General features: G+C 44.4%; 1 protein-coding gene across 2 annotated transcripts in view; it reads left to right on the top strand.

Moving 5' to 3' along the window:
* The window catches only part of PLXNA4 (plexin A4), a 571,205-nt gene that overhangs the window by 70,634 nt on the left and 473,890 nt on the right, over positions 1–26,681 (top strand). Inside the window, exon 1 of one of the 2 annotated variants that reach the window (XM_027573477.2) lies at positions 23,968–24,038. The exons of the other annotated variant lie outside the window; for it this stretch is intronic. The gene's annotated coding sequence lies outside the window, so the exon portion shown is untranslated. Of the gene's footprint in view, positions 1–23,967; positions 24,039–26,681 lie in introns of those variants that run through there. 2 annotated transcript variants of the gene reach the window in all.

Here is a 26,681-nt window from a genome sequence, read left to right as displayed (position 1 = left end):
AAATTTTTTTTAAAGATTTTATTTATTTATTTGACAGAGAGAGACACAGTGAGAGAGGGAACACAAGCAGGGGGAGTGGGAGAGGGAGAAGCAGGCTTCCCACTGAGCAGGGAGCCTGATGCGGGGCTCGATCCCAGGACCTGGGATCATGACCTGAGCCAAAGGCAGATGCTTAACCAACTGAGCCACCCAGGCACCCCAAGCTTTTTCAATTATTTTATTAAAAATTTTTATGTTGTGATTTTTAATGTTTGTATAACATTCCGTTGCATGTGTACACCAGTCTTTATTCAACAGATCCGCTATTATTTCCAGCGTTTGGGTTTTCATGAACATAGTGATGGCTTTCTTAACATCTGTCTTTAACCTCCTGTCTCTTCGTACCTAGAAGATTATTTTTTTATAGATGGGTCCAAAGTAATTAAAGCGCTGGTCTCCTTCCAACAATCCTCATTTTTTAAATTAAAAAAAAAATTTTGTTTCAGTTAAGTGTTTTTCTAGAACTTTGCTATCTAATGTATTAATACATAGCCACTGGCTACACGTGGCTCTTCAAATTTAAGTTAATTAAAATCAAATAAAATTATAAGTTCCGTTTCTCGGTCACACCTGCTACGTTTTAAGTGCTCAAGAGACACATGGGATGCATGGCTACCATATTGAACATGGAAAGTTCTATAGGACAGCACTAGGAAAGCAATTAGACCCCAGCAGTGGCACAGCAGGGACTGGGAGGCTGATGCATCCAGGGAGAGCAGGTGTTTAGGGGTGAGCGGCTGAAACACACCAGGTAATTTTGAAGGACAGGGCTTGAGACACAAGACACACACCAACACTTGGGAAAACAAAACAAAACAAAACAAAACCCACAGCTCCAAGCCATTCACATTCACATTTCAACTGTGTGCCAGCATCCAAATTCAAACTGCTGCCTTCCCAGCAAATGGCATCAGTCAGCTTTCTAGAAAGGCCTCCAGGCTTTAATAATTTTGGAGCCAGGCTGGTGGCCAAAGAAAATCTTGTCACACACAAGTATTTGTTCGGGAGGCAGATTCTAGACCCTGCAGGAGACTGTGTTTAAAGACCCCCCTCCCATGTCAGGTCCTCCTTGCTTGTGCACTGCCTCTTCTCAGAAGACATCAGCTCTGTGGGGAACAAAAAGGAGGCATCTCGAATCTCCATACCTCAGACTGGCCACTGGACCCTTAGTTCCAGAAGAACAAGAACAGCGACCGAGCTTGTCTTGCTCAGGGATGAGTCCCCAGGGTGGACACAGTACAGGTGCTCCCTGATGTTTGTTGAAGGAGTGAACCACAGTGATTGTACAGCTCAAATTCATCTGCCCTTGACTGGTCTCCACGTGTTCCCAAAGGACAAATGAATGTTTTTCAGGGGAGATTAGGGAGATTTGGGGCTAGAGATGGCTTTTCCTCGTATTCTTTCCTAATATTAACATTTTTTGTAGTATAGTATTTAATACAGAAATATATGTGGTGTCCATGTAATAAAGTAATATATACAAGCTTTGTAATAAAACACATACTGGTAATTACTGCCCAAATTAAGAAGCAGAGTTTTACTGCTACCCGGGATGCTACCTGCATCCTCCCCCTAGATTGCTCAGCCCTGGGGTCCCACAAAGATAACCACTATTTTCAATTTTATGTTTACCATTCCCTGGACTGTTCAAATATAGTCATACCTCCTCATCTGTGTGAATCATTAAATAATATATTTCATTCTGCTTGCTTTGGAGTTTAAAAAAGACCTATTGTTATATCCTCAGAGACTTGCTTTTTCTTCAATTTTTTAAAAAGATTTATTATTTATTATTTATTTATTCGAGAGAGAGCGAACCTGAGTGGGGGTGGGGGGGGAGGGCAGAGGCTGACGCAGACTTCCTGCTGAGCAGGTAGCCTGATTTGGTAGCCCAGGACCCTGGGATCATGACCTGAACTGAAGACAGATGCTTAACTGACTGAGCCACCCAGGCGCCCAACATTTTGTTCTTAAGATTATCCTTGTGACTATGGGTAGTTGAGGGACTCTCATTTTTCATGGCTACTTAATATTCCATTTGTGTCACTCTACCAACATTTATGTATTCACTCTCTTGCTAATGGACATTTGGGTTGTTTCAGGCTTTTGATTTTAATATTATGCTTGTAAATGCCTTGCACTTTTCTGGCACACACGTGAAAGAATTTCTCTGGGATGCATATGATATCACTCACTGATGACGGGTGCACTTTTAACTTTTAAGATGTTTTCATATTGTTTCCCAAAATGGATGCATTGGCTCTTTCTCCCCCGAAATAGAGTTTCCAATGCTTCACATCCTCACTACCACTTGTTATTCTCAGGTTTTTAATTTCTTTGCCAATCTGGTGGGTATTGTATGGTATTTATTGTGCTCCTAATCTATAGTCTTCTGATCACTAATGAGATTGATCATCTTTTCATAGGTGCTTCTGTTTTCATGTTTCCTCTTTGGTGAACATCTCTATTCATCTCTCTCTTTTGGATTATTTTCTTTTCCTAAATTGACTTGTAAGAATTACCTTGGTGTTCTGAATACTAATCCTTCACTGATTAAATATATTTCAAATGCTTTCTCCCACTTGTCATTTACTTATTTAATGCTATCTTTTGATAACTAAAAACTTCTTTTTTGAACAGAAGTCCTTGATTTTAGAGCAGTCAATGTTTATCAACCTTTTGTCTCTAAAGAAACCCTTTTTGTCTTGAGTTTAAAGAAAAGACTCACCTATATTATTTTCTAAATATTTTAATGTTTGCCCTTTATATGTAAGTCTTCAATCCACTAGGAATTGATTTTTATGTGAGAAGAGAGTAGAATTTATATATTTACCTTCTTCTCTGCTTCCTGGCCTTGGATTTTCACTTGTCTTGGTACCTTTTATTGTGCATCCGTTCTTTCCCCAGTGACCCGAAATGCCACTTCTGTGTCAAGGGTATGGATCTGGGGGTGCCTGGGTGGCTCAGTCGTTAGGTGTCTGCCTTCAGCTCAGGTCATGGTCCCAGGGTCCTGGGATCGAGCCCCACATTGGGCTCCCTGCTTTGCGGGAAGCCTGCTTCTCCCTCACCCACTCCCCCTGCTTGTGTTCCCTCTCTCACTGTGTCTCTCTCTGTCAAATAAATAAATAAAATCTTTAAAAAAAAAAGGGTATGGATCTGTATAATGAATCTTGAAATCTGGTGAGGCAGGTCCTTCTACTTTATTATTCTTCCCAGGGAGTGTCTTTCACTCATTCTCAATGATCTGAGGAAAGATGGTGGTGCTGTGTGCCCTAGATCATAAATCCCAGGGACTTGAATCTCAGACAATTTGCATGTGAAACTTGCTCGTGGTGACTGCACCAAGTAGATGAAACCAGAAACATGTGTCTGTGATGCTGAGGTCCTCTCTTCAAGGTGGGAAATTCTGAAAGTCCTTTCGCCTTGGACTCTACTTTCAATATCCTTCTAAGTCATGAATTTCTAAGACAGAAGAGCCATCTGAGTGTTAGAGTTTACCCAAGGATAGGAAAAATATCATTGTTTGACTTGCAAACCAGATGCACTGGATGGAAATGTCTCAGGAGGGAAGCAACGTGGTCTCAGGATGGCTTGTAGACCGTGGTGCTGAGCTGTCATGCGTTAGGAAGAGAACATGAGTAGAAATATCTTGCCTGAGAGTCTCTGAGCAAAACATTTTTTCCTCAAAGCCTCTGCTTCTTGACAAACAGACTCTAAGAGGTATCTTGGGAATGTCTTTGAAGTAGAAGAGGTCCGAGGTCAGAGACACATGAGGGGAGGGAAGAATCTATTCAGTCATCCATGCAATAACTATTTATTGAGCACCTACTGTATTCCAGGCAGTGTTCTAGGCAGTGGATATAGGGCCCTGAGCAAGGCAGACAAGGTGGGGGCAGGCAGGCAATAAATGAAAAAAAAAAAAAAACAAGATAGATTAGGATAACGTTTATCTAGAAATGAAACTGCATGATGCTCAGGGAATTTTTCTCTGAGAAAGTATGAATGGCAAGAAGGGGTGGCCATTGGAAGGTCAGGGGGCTCATGCTCTGCTCCTGGACCAGCTGGTGATATGGTGCTGTTTGGGGGATGTGGACAGGCTGGGGAGTGAATAGAAGGAGGAAGTGGAGTAAGATGAAGGTAAAAGAGAATGGTCAGATACTATGGGGACTTGCTCGCCGTGGTCAGGAGTTTGGATTTTATTTTAATTGAATGGGAAACCACTGGAGAGTTTTAAACAGGGAGTGTTATGTTATAGGTTAGAATTGGAAAGTGACTACCTTCCTCAAAAGTTGAGGAAACAGGTTTTGGGGACTGCAGGAGACTGAACTGAGACCACTCAGCTAAAAAGCAGCAGAAACTCCAGAATGGGGCTCCCAGGCACCCTAGGCACCATGCACTGCCTCTGGCATCATTCCCTGTCTGTAGGTCTGTCTCTCCGTCAGGCTGGACACTCATAGTTGGAAGCCCTGAGATGTTGCTGACTTGTCTGCCTGGAGGGTCTTGAGGCCACAGGACCAGAGTGATTCAAGCGTTTTGAATGGCTGTGTCTATTATATCAAGCCTGTCCTTGAGGGTTTGTTTGGATTCATTGGAATATTTATTAAGGAATTATTCAATTTTCTGTAGAATTTAAGTAGTTCCCCCACGTCCGCCTATCTCTGATTATCCTATTACAACATCAAGGTCATCTTCCCACGGCCTATGATTTTCCTTGCAAATCCAGTCATCGATGTTTTCCCCTTTCTCTTTGCTGAGATAATACCATAGCCAATAATTTGGTCCCTTAACAAAAGCCCATCGGTGGTGCAGCTGGGCTGAGCTGCCAGCACCTCTGCTCCCTCGTCCTGGGGAGGGCTCCTGGCATTGTCTACTGTGCTCTCACAGGTGGGCCTTCACTCACCAGGGCCTCACAGCCTGACCCCCACCCTCAGATTCCTGCTGCTGACTGGGAGGGCCTCTTCAGGAAGCCATCTGCCCAACACCCCCTCTTCAGAGCTGTCCACGTTCTTCTGGACTCAGCCCCAGCTGTATGAGCCATGGAACCATATGCTCTTGGCCACCTCACTCAGCTTGGCCTTCCCCATTTTGCTCTCATGCTCCAGGCTGTCTGTGGATTCAGGGCTCTCTTATGGGGCCTGCCTTTGACCTGTCTGTGGTACAGGAGAGCCCAAGACAGGAAGCCAGGAGACTTGGGTTCTCATTCCAACTTGCTGTACGACCTTGGGTAAACCTGTCAGGACATGCATCCATAAAATCAAAGGATTGCCCCACTGATTCTCAAACTGCTCTTTGGGACCCCAAGCCTCTTTCTGTAGAAGCAATTTGAATTTTATTTAAAAATGATCTTTATAGCTGTAATAGAAAAACACAACTCCAAAATGCATTATATGCCAAATATAACATACTAAAAACGAACGTGTGAACTCATTTTTGCACAGATCTTAGAATAAAGCTTTTTCTGCTGTGTGTGTGTGTGTGTGTGTGTATGAACTATTTATTAACGTGTTATTGATTTGGAAGGTTGTAAGTCTCACAGATTTGTTTAAAATTCAGGTCTTGGCATGGCTGCTCCCAGTAAACAGAACCAGCGAATGCATTACTATAGCACATATCTTCCATCCCTCCGTGAACAACTCACCAGTTAAGGCTCAGACACATGTGTTCTAGGAATGCTCTTACTGCACATTACCTTGTCAGCTACATGTGGCTGAGTGAACGTGGTAACATGATGCTCTGCAGTAATAGAGACTGCGACTGTCCTTTTTTTTTTTTCCTTTTTAAAGAGTTTATTATTTATTTGAGAGAGACAAAGATAGAGGAAGAGCACAGAGGGAGAGGGAGAGGGAGAAGCAGACTCCCTGCTGAGCAGGGAGCCCAATGCGGGACTCGATCCCAGGACCCTGGGATCATGACCTGAGCCGAAGGTGGACGCTTAACCAACCGAGCCACCCAGGCAGCCCTGGGACTATCTTTTCTTTACTAAACATTTTGGCTTAGAATAATTTTAGATTTACAGAGAAGTTGCCAAGATAGCATAGCAGTTCCCATGCACCTTTCACCCAGCTTCCTGTGATGTTAGCCTCCTACATACCCACAGTGCTTTGCCAGCTCACGGAAATGAACATTGGTATGAGACTGTTAACCAAATTAGCCTTTATTCAGATTGTACCAGTTCTTCCATTACAGGCCTTTTCTGTTGCTGGAGCTGGTCTAGGATTCCACATTACATTTGGTTGTCATGTCTCCCTAGTCTCCTCCAGTCTGTGGCAAATTTTCAGTCTTATTTTTCATGCTCTTGACACTTTAGAAGAGTATTATAAGTCACTTTTTTTTTTTTTAAAGAATCTTCCTTGGTTTGGGTATGTCTGATGTTTTCTCATGATTAGACTGAGGATTTGGGAAGCAAACCATTTTAATGCACAGGCGTCTTATCCACTAGTAGACAGATGAGTATTTCCTCTTCTTGAGCAGGATTGAGGAGGGATGGACATAGAGGCCGGGAGCGTGAGTGATTTTGCTTTAATTCCCCAAAAGATAGGAAAAAGATTGTGTGGAGGAGGACCCTCATTAGGAATCAGTGAGAGTGTTGTGCGGTGTCGCTGTTGAGAGAGAGAAGGCAGAGGCAAGCTTGAGAAACAGCTCTTGGTGGTGTCCCTGAGACCTTGGCCCGGGACCCATGGGAAACTGCCAAATTCTATATTTTATGTCACTGAAAACTGGGTGACAGTTGGATAAGGGGAAGGATCTCTGAGTCACTCATCTCAATAATTAGGAATTATTTGATATTGTTGGAAATGGAAAGCAAGTCTGATCAGGACAGCCGTGGTGTGTGTGTGCGTGTGTGTGTGTGTGTACGGGAGTGTAAATGTGTGTGTATAATTGTAGGGCTGGCAATGGGCTGGGAATTAGGATTGGGAATTGGATTCTCGTCTTCAGTCACTGTGTCTCAGTGTCCCCCTCCATCAGACGAGGGTAGAAATGCCTGTCCCCACCGACCCCACAGAGTTACTGCGAGGAGGAAGTAAGTGAAAACCTTGGGGATATAAGTGCCTGGGAAAATGTAGCATACTGTACTCTCGTAGGATGGTGTTACCATCAAGGGAGTAAAGGAGTCATTATTGGTCAGAGAGGTGAGAAGAGGAAGCGAAAAGAGAGTGAGGCTCTAGAAACACAGGCTTGGTTAGAAAACTCAAGTCTAAGTTTTGCACTTCGGTCGGTGTGGTGAATTCCAAGGTCAGAAAAGCATTCTGTGTAGACCTGAGGAGCCATGGACTCTTGCATTCTTGCTCCTTGTCTTCCCAATTGCAGGCCTGATTTTCATTTCTAACTGGCACTTGCTGCTGAGGTACAGTATATTATAGACTAATTAAGGCTGTTAATGATAATGGCAATCCAGTAAGTAATCTGCGGTATTACCCTGATCTATCTCTGTCACCCTCCTTTCATCAGGCCATTAAGGTGACAAGCCTCATAGAACACAGTTATCTCCCCTCTGTCAGTCCCCTCCTGTGCCTTTCTCCCTGGAAGAGCTGCGGACGCCCGAGGGCCAGGGCATGCGAAGATAGCCCTAATGCGCCGGACTGACCAAACTCCCCCTCCATCCAGTCTGTTCCGCTCAGGAGACTAGGGCACAAGGGAAATCTCTTTTCTATGTTCCCTTCCCCTCTGCTAGTATTCTCACAGAGTTGGGACTATGAAATGAGAGCAAAGGAAGCAAATAGCTAAGATCTAGTACCCAGTCATGCTGTGGACCCTTAATGGCATCCTTAGCAATAGGTGGGTCACCACTGTGGCCCACACTCAGCTCTGCAAGCCACGCCACATATAACTAAGTGCACATTCCAGTCCTCCCCAGCCCACGGGCAGCAGGTGTGGTCCTAATTCAACAGAAGCATCTACTGATTTCCCTGCATCCTCAGGCTCTGGGCTGCTATGCCTGCATTTTCTTACCTGTGCCCCCATGGGCACACAAGGCTGGCAGCTGGTTTGGGAAGCGCAAGAGCGTTAGGGAAGCAGGCTCTGGGATTTTACCAGAGGTGACTCGGAACAAACCCTCCCCATTGTTCAATGGCTGACACTGGGAGTGCCAAGAAAGGGAGGCTTACCATCAAAAGCCCCAGTATAAAGCACTTCCTTTCATTCTTGGACATTGATTCATTGACAGTTAATTTTGGACGGGGGCATGTGTATCATATATTCTTTCAAACCACAAATCAACTGCTGCCTTTTTCTTCATCATCTTCCTCTTTAAATCTACCATGAAGGAATTACAGTGGCCGGGGACCATCTATTTTCCCGGCACTGAGACCGAAAGGGGGCCAGGATAACAAATGTCCTTTTGGAGCAAAATAATGTTCTCTGCTGAATTGAGACGTGCCTTTCCAGTGACCCAGCCCCTCTGATGCTTCACAGGCAGGAAGCTGTGGAGCCAACTGTCGCCTAGGTGGCTAAAAGGTGGAAGCTGAGGAGGAGCTGCTAGGAGCTGGAGCACTCTCGGGGGCCCAGAGGCCGGGCCACCTCACACTCCCATCTCAGCCCAAGTCTGTGGTCTGCTGGTGGCCTGGGAAGGCTTGACAAGATGAAAGGAGTATTTCTTGGTGGCAATAATAATATTCTCGAATGATAATTTCTGGATGTTGACCATTGTGCTAAGCACTTTATAGTTGTCACGATGCATTGTTATTATCTACATTTTACTCACAAGAGGAGGTTGAATGGCCTTCTAGAGGACCAGATGTCAAAGAGGTGGCGTTCAAATCATGAACTTCACTTGACTCTAGAGTACTTGTGCTTACTTACTCCCCTAGACCGCTGGCTTTCAAACACTTCTGGCTGCATACCCGGGTAAGAAATATATTTTACCTTATGACCTATTATCCACATACGTATTTGAATTTAAAAAGTTTCACAAATTAATAGTTACACTTAATTAGTCTATGATATACTGTTTTTTTTTTTTTTAAATTCCATTCTTTTTGTTTTTTAAAGACTAGTTGGACCCACTAAATTGATGTCACAACTCTCCTCAGTTTGTAGACCCTTCCTCTTGGTGCCTGTGAGAGTATTTTTAACCACAAAAGAATAATTCTTATAAGGGTGTATTTTTCTAACCCTGAGACCAGGCTGGCATAGGTAGAAGAGAAGATTCTCAGCTTGTTTATGCTGCATTTGGGTTGGGGCTAACTCCTGATGCCATTTTGTGGGTTGGGAGATGAGTCAGTGAATCTGGCAGCTAGAATTGCAAAACCCTTGGCTGTGTCTAGCATGGTGTTAGGCACTGTGGGGATTCTGCATCTGCACATTCGAGTTCCTGCCCTTTAGGAATTTATACTCTTTCTCAGAGAACATCCCCAGGTAAAATGGCTAGAAAGCAATGCTGGATTCATAGAATCCTGGAGGAATCTGAAGAGACATTAAGGACTTTCATCATTATTTGTTTACACAAACCTTTCCAAAACAGAGCCGCAGTTTCTAATGAATTGCCCTTATACTGAAAACACCTAACTTCTCCTTCCTCTTCTTGCTCTTTTTCTCTTCTCCTCCTTCTCTTCTTCCTCCTTAATAGACACTACGTTTTCAAGATTCAAGACTTAAATGATCCCAAAAGGTAGACCATGATAATTCTCCCTCCCGTCTCTAATCTCAGACACTTAATGTGCTTCTCTGGAGGTAACCAACTTTTTAAGTTCCTTATGTATCTTCCCCAAAATAGTCCTGCCCTTATAAGCAAGTGTAAACTATTTTTTCTTTTTTTAAACACAGATGATACTCATTGTTTTGCATCTGGCACTTAATATACCTTGGAGATCACTGCATATCAATAGTGAAAGAGTTCTACCTTCTTTTTTTTGTAACTCTCTAGGGATTTTCGTTTGGGTGGGCTGTAATTTAATCAATCTCTCATTGATGAACCATTGAGATTATTACATTTTTTTTAAGATTTTATTTATTTCTTTATTTGATAGAAGGGGAAAGAGAGAGAGAGAGAGAGCACACGAGCAAGGGGGCAAGGGCAGAGGGAAAGGGAGAAGTAGGCTCCCCAGCTGAGCAGGGAGCCCAACAGAGGGCTCGATCCTAGGACCCTGGGATCACGACCTGAGCCAAAGGCAAACACTTAACTTACTGAGTCTACAAGTGCCCCCATTGAGATTATTTCTAACTGTTGCCAAAATAAAAAAAAAAAAATGAAGTAACAAATGACCTGTTTACACTCTGTGATGTGTCTAGACATGGTGCCAACAAGGCGAGACCCAGTGGGCATCTGCCTGCATCTTCATCCTGTGGTCCTGCATGCCCTCCCTCCCCTGTACTCTCAGCTCCAAGTCCGTCAGCTGCCTCCTCAGTCACTTTCTTCAGCCCCGAGGCTTCTGTTCATGCTCTTGTTCTTGGAATACTCCTTTCTCCCCTGCTAACACCCAACTCACCTGCCTGGGCTCAACTTAAGAAGTACTTCCTCAGGACAGCTCTGTTTATCCTCAGAACACTCTGTAATCAATCCCTTGATACTATACAAGTTTGCCCTAAGGTCCTTACACAGTTTGGAGTTTTAATAAATTTACTTCTGTACATGATATAAACAATCTGCAAGTTGAAACAGGGAGGGAATTTAATCATAATTTACTATATTTAATTACAGAAATGTTGGCTTTCAACATATCTAACATATATTTGGATATAACCATTCCATATAGCATAGGGTTTATTACCTAGAAAATTAAAGAAAGAAATTAGGACAAATGAATCATTAAAAATTTAAAAATTTCACTGAAATTTCGAGTAAATTCCTTCTCTGTTGCATTTTGCAAATTGTTTATATATTATATGGAAGTGAATTTATTAAAAACCCAAACTGCACAAGAACTTCATGGATATCCTAATTAAATTAGTTTTACCGTATTTCATCTAACACATACACATACACTTTTGTCCACATTTAACATTTCTAAAATTGGGGTATGTCTTACTCTGAATACTGTCTTGCAGTGTCAGGCCGTAGTCTTGATGCTGTTATCATTGTCTGAGCAAGCACAGACTTGGTCATGGTTGGTTATACTGTCATCACTTCAAATGAGCTAGGAGCATTATTGACATTACATGTTTTGAGTTTAATTTATATTTAAGATATTTTCAAAAAGATCACACTCAGATTGGCACTGAAACAAAAAGTTTATGCAGAAAGGCGGCAAGGATAACAGAACAGCAGGTTGTCAATTTGATATTAGCAAAGCAAATTTTTATCACTGGAAAGATAGTACTCATTTAATATATTCTTGCAATGTAACAAACAAATGCTTTCCAAGACTGATAAGGACTGAACTGTGTCCCTCCCATATCCATATGTTGAAGCTTTAGTCCAATATGACTCTGTTCTCAGGAGAAAAGGAAGAGACCCCAGGAGTGTGCTCGCAAACGGGAAAGGGCACGCGAGGCCACAGTGAGGAGCCATTTATCTGCAAGCCAAGGGGAGGGGGCCTCAGTAGAAACCAACTTTGCTCTGCCTGGATCTTGGACCTTTCGTCTCCAGAACTGTGAGAAAATAAATTTCTGTGGTTTAAGCCATTCGGTCTGTGGTATTTTGTTATGGCGGCCATAGCAAACCAATACAGGGACCTAAGAAAGAAAGACTCTCACTAGGAGGTGAAGCTATGTTACACTGTTGCTGATTTTAGTGTTGAGGAATTGTCCAACCCAGGGCAAGCGGGAAAGTTCAGCATTCATCTTGCATTATGGGTGTCAATGGCTTGGAAGGGTCTTGCGGACTTTAGTGGAGCATACTTTTAAGAAATGCTGCCTCATCCATCATTCATCCATGGTGCCATTTTCTACTCTGAGTTGAAAAGTGATTTCAGAGGAGTTGGACTCTGAATAATAAGATTTAAGAATTCTGTAACCAATTTGTTTTGCTTATATTTCCCTTTTTGGCTGCATTAAAGCAACAACAACAAAAAAATCTGTCTAAATGATTCTGAGAGAGTCTTCCATTAAGTCTAAATGTTTCCAGTGATGATAAAGCATTATTTTTAATTGGCAGTCTTTCTTTCTTTCTTTCTTTCTTTCTTTCTTTCTTTCTTTCTTTCTTTCTTTCTTTCTTTCTTTCTTTCTTTCTTTCTTTCTTTTTCTTTCTCTCTTTCTCTCTTTCTCTCTTTCTCTCTTTCTCTCTTTCTTTCTTTCTCCCTTCCTCCCTTCCTCCCTTCCTCCCTTCCTCCCTTCCTCCTTTCCTCCCTTCCTCCATTCCTCCCTTCCTCCCTTCCTCCCTTCCTCCCTTCCTCCCTCCCTCCCTCCCTCCCTCCCTCCCTCCCTTCCTCCCTCTCTCCCTCCCTCCCTCCCTTCCTTCCTTCCTTTCTCAGTGACACATAAAATAATGGTGTGTCACAAAGTCAGTGATATCCTGGGTTTGATGTGATATGCTATATGTTTTGCCATAACATATCTGTTTTGCCATAACAAAATACTGTAGACTGGGTGGCTTAAACAACAGATATTTGTGTTTTCACAGTTCTGGAAGCTAGCAGTCCATGACCAAGGTGCTGGAAAATTCATTTTCTGGTGAGGCCTCTTTTCCTGGCTTGCAGATGGCTGCCTTCTTGCTGTGTCTTCACGTGACCTTCCCTCTGTGCGTGAGCAGAGAAAGAAAGCTCTATCTCTCTTCCTCTTCTTTTTTTTAAAAAAAAATATTTTATTTATTTATTTGAAAGAGAGAGAGAGAGCACAAGACGGGGAAGGGGCAGAGGGAGAGGGAGAAGCAGACTCCCCGCTGAGCAGGGACCCTAATGCAGGACTCTATCCCAGGACCCTGGGATCATGACCTGAGCTGAAGGCAGACGCTTAACCAACTGAGCCAACCAGGGGCCCTCTCTTCCTCTTCTTATAAGGACACAAATTAGGGCCCTCCCCTTATCACCTCATTTAATCTCAGTTACCTCTTTAAAGGCCCTATTTCCAAATATAGTTATACTGGGGGTTAGGGCTTCAATATATGAATTTGTGGGGAGGGAGACACAATTCAGTCTATAACATCTGGTGAGATATATTCATTTTGTGTAAGTCTCTCCTACCAATTGAAAGATCTCTGAGGCCCATAACTTCTTTGACTTGTTAGTTCCATGAGGAGCATATCTTCTTTGACCACCATTGTTCCCCCAGCACCTAGCATATGGTCTGGCACTCAGTGAATGTTCCATGAATCTTTGTTATCTCACTGACAACTTGTTCTGATCCTCTCTAAGAACTGAGCATGTTTCTGCTTTAGGAAACAATGCCGGAGCTCTTCCATGTATGCTTCAGATATGGTGTCAAGACCCTTGTAGGTTGTAATTACTAATCATGAAAGACAGTGCAATGCTGGAACATCAGAGCTTGGCAATCCTTAGAAACTCAGCCAAATCCTTTCAAATCACAGATGAGAAAACCAAGCAAAATCCTTAACCAAAGCTAATTAGAGGCGGAGTGGGGGCTGGAGCTCACATCTCCTCCGTAGTGCCCTTCCTACCCCATAACTCTGCTCATTGGTCTGGAAATTCACAAATGTCATACAAAACTGGGTGCCCTGGCCCTGAGACTTTTGCAATTCGATGTTTAGAAGCAAGGGAATTTGTCATTTGGAAATTGCATGCATTTTTTTTCTAGCTAAAGATGAAAACTTTAATATTATTTTTGGGAAGGTCCATCCTTTACTCAGCAAGACTCCCTGAATGATTCCTTCAGTTGTGTGAAGCAGCACCCATGCATGCTAGGAAACCAGAGACATTGTTGATTCGGTATAGATGTAAAGCCTGGAAAGATAAATGTTCATTTAAGGAACGTTTTACTGTTGGTGATTGGGGTAGGGCATTTGGAGAGCAGTAGGGATTGAGGAAGAGGCTAAAGGGCAAACCTTTTACTTTGCTTTACCTAAGTTCTTGCTTTTTCTTATATAAGTAAATGAGGTTAGTGTGCATGTGGTCCTGATGGTGAGGAGGTGGGGGAGGTTGGGAGTTGCCTTCAGGAAAATGGGACTGGAGAGGAAAAGACCCAAGAGCATGAGGTTTGATCCTCATCTTGGGGTGGAAATGGAAACTGAGGCACAGGGTACCCTGCTATCGAAAGCAAGCACAAAAGGCCTAAAGATAGGAAGAACCGTCCCTGCCCTTTCATTAGGGGGCATCCTGCTCTGGGTGCCTGGGATTGGAGGTTGGATCTCAGCACAGAGGTGCTGGTTTCCCCATTCCTGGGATAATGTCCAGGGTCCCCAGGGTGGGGTCATGTGCCGCACTCAGTTCTGACCTCCGCATCCCCCAGGGTGCAGCAAAGTTGCTGCCTGCGGATGCCAACTCCATAGAATACAGGGGAGGGGTGGCCACCAGAACTGGCAAGTACAAGACACGTAGACTCAGTTTCTGAGACCTTAGGAATACTTGGTGGCTTGGTAAAGATGAGATGTCCTGCTGGTCAGACAGGCAGATGTAGAGCCATTGCTTTACATCCCAGGGACTGAGATGTTCCAGGAACACACACACCAGAGCATCTCTTGCTCCCTTTTAGCTCAAAATGCTTCCCTAACATCATTCCTTTATTTTCCTTTCACATTCTCTGGGTAAAAGAGAGAGGAGCTGTGATAGCTCAGTAACCATGGGTACTAATGCCCAGTGTCATCTTTTGTATGAGTTTTATCCAGATAGTCTTATTTAGTCCTAGACCTAGGCTTGCCATGACAAGTGTGATCTGCTCATGACACCATGGAGCAGGCAGGGCGGTGGACCTGGCTGTGCCTGACCCGATGGACGGCCCGAGATGGGGGGAGGACCCCAGATGCAGTCGTGGTCAGGGTTGGGCGCTGGCCACTCAGGCAGTGTCCAGCTGGCCATGGGGCTCCAGGCAGACTTCAGGACCGAAGGAGGCCAAGGGAACCCCTGCGTGGTATCCATTTTTGGATTTAGGAGTGGGGACCAAAGTGGAAAACTTTACAGTGGAAGCAAAGAGACTGAGCTACCTGTCAGCTTCCCATCTCCACTGGGCTTGGTTCAGGATCTGAGCAGAGGCTGGGGCAGGTGGGTGGAGGGGGAGCCCCAGTACTCAATTTATAGCAGAGGGGAAGACAGAGACAGGGGATGTGTGGGAAGGTCTGGCGCTCATGGTTCTGGGGAATCCTTTCATTATTTCTACTTATTTGCTTTTTTAGGTATTTGCTGCCAGAGCAACTACAACATAGTGGGGGTGAGGAAATGAGGTACAGGACAAACCAGGTGCCAGTCTGCCAAGCCTGGCCTCTGTCAGCCTTCCAGAATCTTCTTGGGCAGAAACGGGCAGGGCACGACGGGCAGCTGAAAGCAAGTCTGGGGGCATCTGTACTAATTTTTTACTCCCCGTCAAAGGGCCCTTCCTGTGTCTCAGAACTTTGTATGGCCTTCCCCTTGTGCAGAGTGTGGAAAATTGCATTCGTGTGTGCTCAGGGCAGCCAAGGAGAGCCTGATTTGTGTGCAGGGGCCCTGTTCTTGTCTCTTTGTCAATTCCTCCGTGACAGCTGCAGATTCAGAGACCACACTTCAATTATGTACCCAGCAGGTGAGGGGTGCTTGGACAGGGGCCATCACGTTGAGATCAAGGAGGTAATTCATCCTTTTTATACCCGAGGGACTAAGGGACCGAGGAAGACTGTGCATACAGATTGTAGCCTTGGCCTGAGAGCAGGGCAGGAGAGAGGGGAGCAGGGGAGGGGGAGAAAAGGAGGGAGGGAGGGACGGGGAGGGAGAGGAGGACAGGGGGAGCTAAGAGCTGAGAGAATGAAGCATGATCGAAAGGCTCTCTGGGAATGGACTTGTAGAACCATCTATCTCGGCATTCTCTCTCACTCATCCCTGTCATTCCGGGCATTTCCACAAAGGACTATTTCTGCAGCAAACAATAGCAAGAAGGCTTGAGGTCGTGGCTGCCTGGGAGGCAGGAGGTGTGTATTGGGGCCGCTGATGGGGCAGAATTCTTCCCACCTCAGGCCCCCTGCCTCCTTTCTTCGGGCAACCTCATTCAAATACCAAAGGCGAGGGCTGGCCTGGGTGGCCCTGAGGGAGACCAGCATGATAGGAATGATTGGGTGCTGGAGGTCAGTTGCCTCTGGGAAGGGAATGGGTCACGGGCAGCTGCTTGGCTGAGAAGTCTCTACTCTGCTCGGAGAAGGCCACCTGACTGGGGCGCAAGGGAGGAAGGATATGGTGGCCTTTGCGTAGGGCCTGACCCTCTCAGGCTTGAAGTGAACCCGGGAATGCAGCTGTGAGAGCAGGATTTTGGCAGGCAAGCTGCTGCTACCCCTGGTGTGGCCTTGCTCCGAAGCCCAGGTGCACCAGGGACTTGGGTGCTTGAACCGTGACTGGGATGGAGGTGGGGGTGCGGGACGACAGCCATGGGCTGCAGATTTCTGTCCCCCTGGGAGTGACCCCTTGGGAGGGTCTCTAAAATGCACACATTCCCAGACAACCCATTCCCCAGAAGCCCCACGCCTGGAACATCGGACTGGAAGGTGATCTCTTCCACCGCATGGAGCCAGGAGTCCTGCCCTCACAGAGCCCTGCTGGCTCACCGCTCTATTTCTGAAGGGCAGTCCCAGCTTTCTGGCTGTGAAACCCCAGTTTGCTTGGAGTTATTGTGCAAAGCTGAGCCAGCCTGGGTCTTAGATCTGAGGCTTAGCACAGTGTTTGCTGCTCTCATTCTCTGTCCTTATTGCAAGAGATGGTGGCTGCTTTTCCTCATGTCCCCCAGTGCACATCAGGGCTCTTTGGAGGGGGTGCCCACTCCCCAAGCTCTGCACCCTGAGTTCCAGGGAAGGACTGCTCCTAACAGAACCTTGGAGCCCTCCCCTTCATCCCTCAGCCTCCTTGGCAGAGTAGCATCCCATCCTTGATGCCTGCAGATAAATGCATGCCGTTCTTCTCTTTAAAAGTTGCCAGCAACAGTCATTCAAAGACTTTCATTTTCCTATTTCCTATTAGTTATTGAACTAATAACCTGGCACTCAGAACATTCTCATGCTGTCAGATAGAAATGCTGGAGGCTTCTGATGCTCTTGCAATGGGTTAGTTTGGCATTCTCCTGAGCTGGGGGAGGAATCGGGGCCAGCCTGGGGCAAGGTGCAGCACAGTGGGTAGAAAGAGCCAGTCCAGGTGCTAAAGTGTTGTCTAGGCACTCCTTCTTCCACGGTCGTCCGTGGAAACTTTCTTAGCAATGACAGCTCGCACTGTTTTCTTCTTTTTCCATTGCTGGGAACATGCCGCACCATGTGTTCTAGCTCTTGGTTATCTTGAATCCAGCACTCTATCTTGTCCTCATACTTGAGGGCATGTCGGCTCTCCAGCTCACTTACCAACTCTTGGGACAGGGACCATCTGGCTCTAGATATACAAATGTGTGGTTCAAACGCCTATTTTAAGTTCCTGCTCCACAGCATGCACTGCGTTGGCATTGAGAACGCAAAGGTAAGTACAATATGACCTTAGCCCCTGAGGGGGAAGCGATGGAAACATGATTTCAGTGTAGCCCGATGACCACCGTGATTGAGACGTGCATGCCCATCCTTGCGACCCAGCCTGGGTGTGCGGGTGGTGGCCAGGGAGGGTCCCAGTGTGGCTCCCTGAGTAGCTGAGACATCCGTGAGGCCTCAGAGAGTGAAGAGGGTTATGTGGAACAGGGGAGAACAATGCAGGTAGAGCAGCCTGAGCAAAGACCCAAAGTTACTTGTCCTGGGATTTCTGAAAGGGAAGTCTATGTTTCTGGAGTATTGAGTATAAGGTTGGTTGTGGTATGGGGTGGCATGGATGAGTGTGTGTGTGTGTGTGTGTGTCCGTGCTGCTGTGTGCGTGCGTCTGTTGCCATGGTTGACTAAAGAGATGATGAGGCTTGAGCCAGGGAAGCAGCTGGGGAATCATAAAAAATACCTAGCAGGTAAAATTATCAGGACCCAAACCTCACCTTTACCTCAGCGATTCAGTTGCTGAGCGAATACTTGTTGATGGCATTCTCAGACGGAGGAAGGATTAATAAGCACAGGAATGAGAACACCAAGCTCCACCATTTCTCAATCACCTTGAGCAAATCATGTTTGTTCTCCTCTGTCTCGGGCAATTAACTGCATGTTTCATTCTTAGACCTCTTATCTCCACGGCCCCCTCAGAACACCAGCTCCATTGATTTGGTTTCTCTCTGTCTCCTCACCCACCTGCTCCACACACTGGCAGTCCTTTGTGTGGAAGGGAGTGGGGAAGGTCTGGTTAGGATGGAGGGACCCTTGAGTGGGACCAGATACAGGCCTGCCTTCCTTGTAATGTTCCCAGGATTGAAGCTGAGAGTCTGGGTCCCTCCTCAGCCCCCCATACCAAGAGGACCAGAGATCCAGCTCTGGGACCCAAGAAAATCACCAGGTGAGCTGATCCCTAGAACCAAATGCTGTAATAGTTTTCACTGGTCTTCAGCAACATGGTGAAAACAGGGCAGATGTACCGTTTTGCACAAGTCTAAATTTATTTGGTTTAGATGTCTGCTTTTATTTTGAGATTATCTTCTTCCCATTTTGTGGTGTTAAGTCATTTTAAAAATGAACTGATAGTGATCATAAGGTTTATTTTTAATGTGCTTATTTGGCAAAACATAAAGTTGGCAATCCTGTGTTGATCTACCCTCCCTTTTATTATTTTGAAATTTTCTTGGCACGTGAAAAGTTAGACTCTGGGAGCTGTTGAGATAGATGTGCATTTCCACTTTAGGAGGTAGTATAATGGGTAAGAGCCTTATGGGGTTCAGGGCACACCACCCCCGAATGTGGTACGTTGTCGCAGTGAATATTTCAAGCTGAAGAAATTTGAGGAATGGCAGGTGCAGGAAAGGCTCTGACCTTCCCCTGAAACAGGTCATAGGCTCTCATGTGAGAGGTGCCCTCCTTATATCTGGAAGAAAATGAGTATCCCTTATCTCTGAAGACCAAGGGATGCCAAGAAGAATCCCAAAGGACAGGATTTGCTAACTTCCCCCCAGTTGACTACCCTTGGCTCTTACCCTGTTTGTCCTATCATGTTTTCCTATGACTTTACATGCTTTATGGAACCTAGCATAAAAGCACTCGAGTGTAACTGCTCCTTTGGGTCTCCATTTCCTTATGAAGGCTGCTGTGTCACATAAAATTTATATTAAGTCAACTTGTATGCTTTTCTCTTGTTAATCTGTCTTGTTATAGAGACAGCTGAGGTCCGAAGATGGGTAGAGGCAAAAAAGAGATATTTTTCTCACCCACCAGCCTAACTGTGGACAGACAGTCGAGGTTCACACTTGGCCCCAGCATTTACTAGCTGCATGACTTCTGGGCTTCAGGTTCTTGATCTGTGAAGTGGGAATAATAGAGTCCCAACCTTCCAGGATTATAAGGATTGAATGAGCTAATATGTGTTCTCTATTATTATTACCTCTAAAAATTTTCCATTAAAATAGGACTTCCTTGTCGACCAAGAGTTTTAATTCCAGAAATTCTATCCAAGAAACTTGGGATGTTTTCCCCCAGTAGATTAGCCCACTGATTCCCTTGCCAGTTAGGCTTTGATGGAAGGCAGGGGCAGAAAGGAAAAAGAGATGGAAAAGAGAAAAAGGTGAGAAGGTGCTCGGATTTCTCTGTACTTAAAATTATGAGGCCAAAATATAAGGTTCAGAGACGAGAACTGAAAGGACTGTAAATAGTTGCCTTATCTTCCTAGAATCTGGTTAGCACTTTTTTTTTTTTCTTTTTGTGCCACTAGACCTGGCTCTTGGCTGTACTGGAAAGTTGAAAAGGTCTGTATTAGCTCCAGTAGGAATTTCTCTCCCCCTGTGGTCTCTAATATCTGCTCTTACTCCAGGGAGATAGGCAGCTGCTTTTCTATCTATTCACTCTGGGATATTAAAGACTTCCTGTGACAGCCCTCTCAGGGACCTTTGTGCAGTGAGAGGACAGTGATTCAAGGGAAGAATTTCTGATTTAAGTGGGAGATTCACTGAGGTTAAGGGACTGTCCCTGCAGCACTCCAAGTTGAAGCATCTGTCTGTGCCCCTCGGTGTAAGACCAGCCCTGCTTCCAAGATGGAGCTTCTGGGATTGGCTTGGGCATGTTGTAAGGATTTGATCTTGCCAGGAGCTATAATGAAGGGTGAGTGAGGAGCAGGTGAGAGTATGGCCAGGGGAGGTTCAGTGGTCAAATATCAGAGTCAAAACATGGCTTATCTAGGGACATAGCTACACTTGGATCTCTAGGGCAGATATCAGATATAAGACATTATGGAAAAGCTCCCAGCCTGTGGTACCATCCAGAATATACTCACTATGTTCATTCATTCCTTCCTCTAGAACTTTGGCTTAGCTAAATGATCTACCTGATCTGCCATATGCCTCCCTCCCTACTCCCCATCCAAACAATATCCTCCCTTCAAGATCATCCAGTTCAGTTCATTCATCAAACGCTTATTAAGTATCTTCTAAAAGCCAAATACTGTGCTCAATGTTGGGAATGCAGTAAGAATAAGGGCTGGACCTCTTAAATTGGGATATATGTCTTATGGATACTCAAAGCAGTGAGATAAACCTGATGTCTTCCCCAAAGCATCAATTTAAGTTGAAGATTGGGGAAGGCAAGTAAAGTGAAACAACTTAAATGCCAATAACTTAAAATAATACTCACATATTAAAATAAATAGATCTATTATGGAAGAGAGATAAAGCTTGAATATATTTAAAAAACAAAACGTGAGATTTCAAAGAAATTGCATGTCAGTGGTTGACTTTTTTGGACTGTATCCCAGAAAGTTGGTGGTACACATGTTAATTCTCTTGTGCCGCTATGAGGACATTGGTTGGAAAGTTTGAAAATCCTTCCTGAGTGGGGAGAAATTGAAGGGATTTAGTTAGGGGAGAGTCATAATAAAAGCTGCAGTTCAGCTGTGTCACTCTCAAGGAAGACCAGGTACACTTACAGACCAAACACTCCCATTTCTTTCTGCTCCCTGTCTAAGCCCCACCCATGGCTATGAGGAACTAGAAAGAAAAGGACACATTAAAGTACACGAGAGGAGATGACAAAAGGCAGAAGAAGTCTACAAACTTGTGGCAGCTGGAAAGTAGTGGGCCGTGACAAATGACTTACCAGTACAGAGAAAGCTGAAGTGGTGTTGGAAAGAAACCAAGAAGAAGCAAACTGGTTTGTGGAAAGAGCCAGGAATAAGAGGTAATGGCATCCTTTCAGGTCCTCCAGTGTCAATTGTGTGCTATGGACTGAATTGTGTCCCCCCTTCCCCATTCATAGGTTGAAGCCCTAACCCCCAATGTGAGTGCATTTGGATGCAGGCTTTTCACAGGTAATTAAAGTTAAGTGACGTTGTGAGGATGGGGCCCTACTCTGATAAGACTAGAATCCTTATGAGATGAGACACCGGAGAGTTCAGGCTCTCCCCACCACATGCACACGGAAGGAAGGCCAGGTGAGGACCCAGTGAGAAGGTGACCTTCTGCAAGCCAGGAAGAGAAATCTCACCAGGAATCTTGATCTTGGACTCCCAGTCTTCAGAGCTGTGAGAAAATACATTTTTATTGTCTGTGTCACCAAGTCTATGGTGTTACTTATGGAAACCTGAACTAAGATATGCTGTGATAGAATGTCATAAACTTTCAAAATGCCATAGACAAAGAACATAAAAGCTGAGAGAGACAGAGGGAGAGAAAGGAGGGAGGGAGGGAGATAATATTAAAGAACAGGAGTCAATATGCTATGGGTCTTCTCATCAACGTTAGGAGTTGAAAGACTATGGAGCCATGACTTCAGAATCTTGAAGGAAATTGTTTTTGAACCTAGAATTCCATACCCAGCCAAACTACCTCTATGTATGAGGTATGAAGATGAGGATACATGATGGTTAGTTTTATGTGTCAACTCGAGTGGGCTAAGGCATGCCCAGATAGCTGGCAAGGCATTGTTTCTAGGTGTGTCTGTGAAGGTGTCTCAGATGAAATGCACATTTGAATCCACAGACTGAGTGTAGATGATCTTTCTCACTAATGCTGGTGGGCATCATTAGTCTGTTGAGGGCCTGAACAGAACAAAATGGTAGAAGGTGGCTGAATTTTCTCTCTTTCTTGAGCTGGGACATCCATCTTCTGCCCTTGGACATCTGCATTCTTAGTTCTTGGGCCTTCAGGTTTGGACTGGAATTATGCTACCAGCTTCGCTGGACCTCCTGCTTGCTGATGACAGATCATGGGATTTCTCAGCCTCCATTATTTTGTGAGCCTATATCTCATAATTAACAAACAAAAAACTCCTGTTGGTTCTGTTTCTCTGGGGGGAACTCTAAAATAAGATAGAAGAAATTTTCAGGAATGCAAATCTTAACAAATCATCTCCTGTATATCCTTTATTGGGAAGCTACTATAAAATGTACTCCACAAGGATGAGGGTAATTGAGTGGGATTAGAGAGCTTCAGTCTATTTTGGAAAAAGAAGAAAGAGTTTTATGAGGGAAGTCTCCAAGAAGAAAAATATTGAGTGGATTGATTACCAGATGTGTTTAAACATACCGAAAAGAGACATTCTGGTAGAAAGTTTGGAGTGGAATTAGTGAGTGGTACATAAAAAACAAGCAAATAAGAAAACACGGCTATTATTTATTCCAGGAAAAACAAAAAACCCGTACAGGAAAAGAAATGTAACCACACGGATCAGCTGTGAATGATGCTACAGAGTCAAAACAACAAAAACAATGAAAATTGTGATATAACAATCTTGGGAAAATGAAGAGGGGGGAAAGTGTGTGTGTGTGTGTGTGTGTGTGTGTGTGTGTGTGTGTGTGTGTGTGTGTCTTAAAGATCTAAACTCTCATCTTCCATGGTAGGACATCAATAAATATCTAAAGATCAAAAGCATCAACAAATAGAAACATAAGTAGATTATTCAGGAATATTAAAGTGAATAACAGAAGATGGTGATAGGTGGGGAAGGAAATGCCATTCTTCATTGCAAGTCTTGAGTAACATTTAATTTCAGAAACTTTGTAGCATTTGGATAAAGGGAAAAGTTAAATTTTAAAAAATCATAAATATCACTTTTTGGAGATATTCAGAGATGGGATTGGTGAAGCGTTAAGTAGAAGCAGAGAAGGTAGTAGAAGCCACTGCAATTATCTGGGTATCACAGGTTGGGTTCCGGCATGCAGGCTATTTATTGAGGAGGGTTGTTGGTACTGACACCTGTGGAAGGGAAGGGACAGAAGTGGAAGTGGGCAGAGAAAAATGTCGTGCTGCAAGAACAGCATCTGCTGATCCCATGGGGAGCTCTGGAGCTAGAACAGCCCTTGAGAATTGTCTTGGGTTGGGCTGGGATAGATGAGGCTTAGATAAGACAGTTCCCTCTGCAGCTGAAGCAACTTCTGAGGGGCTTAACCCCAAGAGGGTGGGGCACCCACAGCATTCCCAGAGCAGAGGCAATAAGGCCTTCCTGGAAGGGGAATCTGGACTCTGTATGAAAGTGTCCGTTACTTACCTTCCTATAGAACGTAAGAAATGATGAAAGCTCAAACTAGGTTGTGGCAGTGGGAATATGAAGGAGGGAACAGATTTTGGAGGCAATTAGGAGATAAAATCTACATGACATGCTGATTGATTGCCTTCAGTGAGTGAAAGGAAGGAGAAGTGCACTAGGACCATCTGGTATACCTCCAGGTTGTTTGATTGTAAGGCTGGGTGGATAGTGATGGTGACTGAGTTCACAGAAAGAGGGTCTTTAATATAAGAGAAGAAGTGATAGATTCAGTTTGGGTATAGAGAGGCCTGTGGGGAAGGAGGCCTACCTGAAGTTTCTACCTCAGCCCACTCAGATCTCTTCTGTTAATTACAGATGACTTTTATTTTCTGACCTCCATAATCAAACCCTAAATTATATTTCCTACTACAGGGTAAATGCCACAAGAGCAGGGATTTTTGTCTATATCCCAGTACCTAGAGAAGACACTGGTGCTGAGTATATAACACATGTAAGTATTTGCTGTTGATGCAATGTACTGTTCCTATTATTTTCTCTTGTATCTGGCCTCCTCAATGAGAGTGCAAGCCTTTTGCTCCCTGATACGACAAATTGTTTTACTTCTATATATTCCACAGCACCTAGCATAGTGCTGGGCATAAAAAACACACATGCCCATTGCAATTGATTAATGAACAGACAGGGATCTCAGGTCTCTAACTGATAAGACTTCACACACCCCATTTCTGCTTCCAACCTGTTTCCACCTTCCATGGTGTTCTTTTTGGTGTTTGGATGCAACAGATGCTCTGCAAGATCCTTGAAAATTGTGAAAAGATGATGCCCAGAGAAAGGGGAAATACATTAAAATGTTGTAGAATTATCCAGTTTTATTGGAGATAAGTTCAGATTATGTACATTGGCAGGGAGGTGGTTGTGATGAAGGGCCACCAAAGTCAAAAAGCAAAGTTAGGGATCCCCTGATCATCATAACTCTGCTCCTTCAAACTTTAGCATTGTGCTACGGTGGGGAGTGTCTTTTATTATGTGGTCATTTAATCCTCAGTCCAGAGAGGCTTAATTCAGCAACGCCCAACCTCTCCTGGGCTTAAATCATTGGTCTACACCCCATCATTGGTCTTTCTTGTAAATTGCCTAGCCCTCACTTTTGAGATGGAAAAAGTAAGTAGAGGAGGAATTTGAAGAATGAAAGAAGGAAAGACCAAATATGCTGCTTTCTTGTTAGGGTTCAGTTTTCTGCATGTGAAAATGCATTCATAGCATTGGCTATTCATGCGAAGGAGTTATTTTATCTATGTTATACAAGGAGAATAAATCGGGCAACATAGAAATAGAATAAAGTCCCCTGACTTGGGCTATTTGTTCTCTTTTACACTAGCCTCTCTGGACATACTTATTGCTCATGCTTGTTTATGGACTGACTTAGAGGTAGGTGAATTTCTGAGGGTTTATGGTGAAGGTGATTCTAAGACAGGGTGGCAGGTTATGGTGAACCTAAATAGGGTATCCCTTGACAATTTGCAGGTGGGGACTGGGGTTTAACTTTTAGGTGGCTAAACGCCAAACCAGCAACCTGTGAGTTGTGGACCAAATTTATGACTTATACCAGACCAAGGAATTGTAGTTTCCAGACTCATGTTTCCTTACAAGACTGAATAACTCCCCGATGTAACTTCCCATATGAAGGAGGACTTGGAGTTTGAGTTTGTTTCCAGGTCATGAAACCAACTTTCATCCCATACTCTTCATGCCCCTGGAATTCCCTGGCATGAACATTTAGGGTGACTATTTGGTGTGGGATCTGTAATCTGTGTTCTAGAGCAAGGATTGCCCTCCTCAGTGTAGGGACGGAGCCTGAAGCCATGACAGCTATTCAAAAGGCTTGTGCTTATGGTCATGAACTGGGGTTTTCATATGCTTTGCATATTGCTACGATCCCAATAAAGATTACACCACCATCCCCACAAATGGTTACAGCCATTAAAGTAGGAGCATCTAAGAATCTCAGTGGTGAGGGTAGTAGAAATAGCATTGGCACTTGGAGCTAAAGATGAGGTTCCAGTCCTGCAACTGCCCTTGACTAGCTGTGTGACATTTAACATGTTACCTAACCTCTCTGAAACTGTTGCCAATAAAGGAATGATAATCACTGTCTTGACTATGTCACAGCGGGTTCTGAAAGTGCTTTGTAAACTGTAAAATGCTATGTGGCTAATATGCTATAACTGTTGCTGGTTGCAATGTGAAGACCAAACTTCCTTTATTCCCTCATCCCCTGGATATTAAATCCTACTATGTGCTCCATGATGAGCCCAGTACTCGGAATACAATAGGCAAAATGCAACAAAGTCTCTGCCCTCATGTCTTATGGACTACTAAAATTCCCACATCCAGAAATGCCACCACCTTTGGGGTGCTGCTGCATGCTCTGGGGTTGCTTCCCACTAGACCTTTGGATGGGCCATCTGGAAGGACCTACAGAGAAGTGTTTTTCAAACTGTGCTCTGTGAGCCCAAGGATCCCAGGGAGAAATTGAATGGCTGAGGGGACTCTATGCCTCCCTCCCTGCCTTCAGCCAGGTTTGCTTCTCTTTTCCTGCTTGAGTTGATTGTTTGAACACTGCTGCTTTTGTGGAAGGAGGTGGACAGTCCGGTTTCTTAACCCTTTCTAACTTTTACATCTGACTCATGAGTGAGCCTCTTTCAAAGTTTCTTTCCTCTCCTCTCAGTATTGCCACTATTGGAATGAAACCAGGATACGAATTCTTTCATTTCTGCTCTGACGTAGAATGGGGAAGGGGCTGGGTGGGAGACAAGTCTCCTGGAGGGATGGGCTGGTTTCCTCTTATAGCCATAGGACAATAACCTGCACAAATAGTTTTGACAGCCACCCTGCTGGGACTGGTTTGCTTCACAGGAATTGTTGGGTAGGACTCTATGTAAGGCAATTTCTCTTTTCCATAGACAGTCAATTTCAACAGGTAACTTGGTAAACCATGTGGTAGCTTCACCCCTGGCCCCAAGCTCCTGGGTGTCATTCTAATAGCAAATGGCATTCTGGGTAGTCTTTGACCTCAGAAGAAGCAATTCTGCAGTGTCGAGACTCTGTAACTGACAGAGAATTTCCAAGTGAA

The sequence above is a fragment of the Zalophus californianus genome, chromosome 12 (assembly GCF_009762305.2).
Source record: "Zalophus californianus isolate mZalCal1 chromosome 12, mZalCal1.pri.v2, whole genome shotgun sequence".
Taxonomy (NCBI): domain Eukaryota; kingdom Metazoa; phylum Chordata; class Mammalia; order Carnivora; family Otariidae; genus Zalophus; species Zalophus californianus.
The sequence above is the reverse complement of the archived record's forward strand: the minus strand, read 5'-3'. Positions and strand labels throughout refer to the sequence as shown.